This window comes from Myotis lucifugus, unplaced genomic scaffold (genome assembly GCF_000147115.1).
Source record: "Myotis lucifugus unplaced genomic scaffold, Myoluc2.0 scaffold_142, whole genome shotgun sequence".
Taxonomy (NCBI): Eukaryota; Metazoa; Chordata; class Mammalia; order Chiroptera; family Vespertilionidae; genus Myotis; species Myotis lucifugus.
The window spans coordinates 3,071,054-3,074,573 of NW_005871190.1; the positions used below are offsets into that span (position 1 = coordinate 3,071,054).

The 3,520-nt window shown below is 44.6% G+C and overlaps 1 pseudogene; it reads left to right on the forward strand.

Annotated features, from left to right (window-relative positions):
• The first annotated feature begins 1,880 nt into the window (after positions 1–1,880).
• On the forward strand, positions 1,881–3,314 carry LOC102427981 (annotated as a pseudogene).
• The last annotated feature ends 206 nt before the right edge of the window (positions 3,315–3,520 follow it).

Sequence of the window (3,520 nt, forward strand, 5' to 3'; positions counted from 1 at the left end):
TCTGGTATAGCAATACTAATGGAAGACACAATAGACTTAAAAAAATAAAAGGCTACAACAAGAGATAAAGAAGGATCCAGCAACTTCACTTCTGGGCATTTATACAAAGAAACCCAAATACTAAATTGAAAAGGTATATACATCCATATGTTTATTGCAGTATTTTCAATAATCAAGATGCAGAAGCAACCTAAGTGTACACTAATAGATGAATGGCTAAAGAAGAAATGTTGCATAATACAATAGGATATGTTTCAGTCATAAGACTGAAATCTAACATCTGCAACAGGATGGACCTGGAGGGATTGTGCTTAGTGAAATAAGTCAGATAAAGACAAAGGCCAGATTATTTTACTTACATGTGGAATCTAAAGAACAAATAAACATACAAGCAGAACAGAAAAAAACTCATAGATACAGAAAGCATATTATGGTTGGGAGGGGAGTTGGGGGAATGAATAAAAAAATGAAGGGATTTAGAAGTATAAATTGGTACTTACAGAATACTCACAGGATGTGTATAGCAATATATATTAGAGGCCCTAGGCACAAAATTCATGCAAGAACAGGCCTTTGCAGACCTGGCTTCGTCTGGAAGGTCATCCGGAAGGATGTCCGCACAGTTGTTCTGCTATTCAGCCGTTCTGTCGATTTGCATGTTACACTTTTATTATTATAGATATAAAAGGCTAATATGCAAAGTGCCCCCTTGGGAGTTTGACAGAGAGACCGGGAGTTCACTCGCTTGCTATGAAGTGCACTGACCACCAGGGGGCAGTGTGGAACGAAGGAAGGCCTCGGCCAGCAGCCAGAATGCCCGATTGGCCCTGATCACCGAATTTCATGCACCAGGCCTCTAATTATGAATAATATTGTAATGACTATGTATGGTATCAGATGGGTACTAGATTGATTGAGGTGATCACTTTGTAAATGATATAAATATCTAAACATGGGGTTATATAACTGACACTAATATAATATTGTATGTCAACTGTAATGTAAAAGTAAAATTTAAATAAAAAAAAATGATCACAGTGTCTCTTACAGGTTTGATTTCCACTGAGGCCTCCCTGAGTTATCATGTGGTCTTTTTTTTTCCCTTTTTTTCTGCATACGTATTCCTAGTGTTTCTCAGTGTTCTAATCTCTCCTTAGAGGAACACAATCAGATTGAATGAGGCCCTAATCTCCAAACACAGTCACATTCTGTGGTACTGGGGATTGGATCTTTAACATATGAAATTTGAATGTGGTACAACTAGTCCATAACTCCACCTTAACAATAAAAACATCGCATTATCATCTCAATAGACACAGAATAAAAAAAAGTCTGAATTAAACTTCTGGTCCTCATTAAACCTCTCTGAGGCACTGGTTGGGGAGCTCAGTTTGTTGGAGCCTCGTCCCAATATGCCAAGGTTACGGATTTGATCCAAGGACAGGGCACGTACAAGAATACCAATGAATGCATAAATAAGTGAAACAAAAAATAAAGATATCTTTCTCTCTCCCTTACTCCCTTTCTCTAAAATCGATTTAAAAAACACACAACCAAAACACTAAGGATGGTGGCTTTGGGGAGCAGCTGGCCAAGGGGCTTAAGGCCGGAGTGATCGCTTGAGCTGTGAGGAGAGTCTTAAAGAGCTTCCGTCTATGTGAGTGGACAACTCGTTTAGTCCTGAGAGTGAATACTTGGGAGTCTTCGATCCAAGAGCCTCCTGAGGCATGAGGAGTCTATCTGCGATCCAGGCTGTCACTGCTGCTGTGGAGCTCGGAACCCTCCGCCAGGAGGCGCAGCTGGCCAGCCCCAGGTCCCTGCCTCCATAACGAGAGCCGGAGCCACTCTTTGTGTCGCAGCTTTGCAGATTCCCATTGGCAATGGAAACTGATCTCAATTCCCAGGACATAAAGGATCTGGAGAAGTTAATTAAATTTTTTGCCCTCAAGACTGTTCAAGTGATTGTTCAGACTCAACTTGGCGAGAAGAATTGTACTCATTCATCTTCATCCCCAACGAGTTCAGATTGGTTCAATTTAGCAATCAACGACACGCCAGAGGTTACACATGAAGCAAAGAAGGCTTTGGCAGGGCAGCTGCCTGCTGTTGGGAGACCTATGTGTGTGGGGATCTCACTCAAGACATCGGAGGGACATTCCATGGAACTAGAAATTTGGTGTCTTGAAATGAATGAAAAGTGTGATAAAGAAATCAAAGTTCCCTACATGGTGTACAACAGACTGCCCTTGCTGCTGAAGTCTCTTCTGGCTATAACGAGGGTGACAACAGCTTATAGGCTCTCCAGGAAACAGGACATGAATATGTCATATCCTACAGGATATATTTTGGTGAAGTCCAGCTGAATGGTTTAGGGAAAGGTTTCCAGACAGTTCGTGTTGGAACAGTGGGTACCCCCCTGGGCACCATCACTCTTTCTCATGCTTATAGAATTAAGTTGGCATTCATGACACCAGGCAATTTGAGAGGACCCACCTATCATGGGGATTACCACTGATCACATTGTGGACCATCCCTATCCCAGCTCCTCGCCTATGGCCTATGTACCCCGGCAGTTACAAAACTACTGGCAAGGACATTGGAGAAACATATCTTTCTGTGGAAGATTCTCAAGAAGTGTGCACCACCTCTTTCTCCACCTCCCCTCCATCCCAGCTAAGGATTCCCTGGAAAGAAGGTGGGGTACCCCTGCTCCCAACCAGCCTGTCTATGGTGCCCAGGCTGATCAGGAGAGATTGGCAATCTGCACCCTTTCTGATGGGGCTCACTGTGCTGCCACACTTTCTAGCAGCCAGGACACTGAAACTCTCAAACAGCAGTGAGGGATGGGCCTCTCCCCACGATGTCTTGGAGAACATCTTTGCCTGAAAAGTGGGGGCTTTTTTCAACAAACCCATTAACCAGGTGGCATTGACGAGTTTGGACATACCTTTTGCCATGTTTTCTCCCAAGAATTTAGAACTGGAGGAGGCCAATCCCATGGAGAATCCTCCGGATTCCCCAGAAACTGAGTCTCTTCTCCAGGGCAGCCTGCACTCTGATGGCTCCAGCGGCGGCAGCAGTGGCAATACCCATGGGGACTTTTTCACGGTTGACTTCAAACTGGCTTTTTCTAAAGATGGCAGTCTTGCTATGGACTTGGGGGACCTTCTATCCTGAATTTCAGAATCCCCCTCAACTGAACATAGATATTGGGGCACAGTCCATGGCTGAGGGCTTGGACTTGCTACCAAAGAAGCTGGCTGTGCCTGAGAAGAACATCTGAGAATTTGATCTTTCTGGAAACTCTGCAGTAAAAGTTGGTGTCCTGGAGTAGCAGCAGCACCCCCTTTTTGTGGCCCCAGGAGACAGAGAGCCTCCCACTCATGAGCTGCTCCCAATTCTCGTCCTGCTCCAAGCCAGGTGGAGGGAAGGCTGGTTTCTCCCATGGGGACCCATAAGTCCCTGCTCTTGCCCCTCCTGGAGACTCCATGGCAGTTGTCAAGCCCAGTTAGAGCATTTG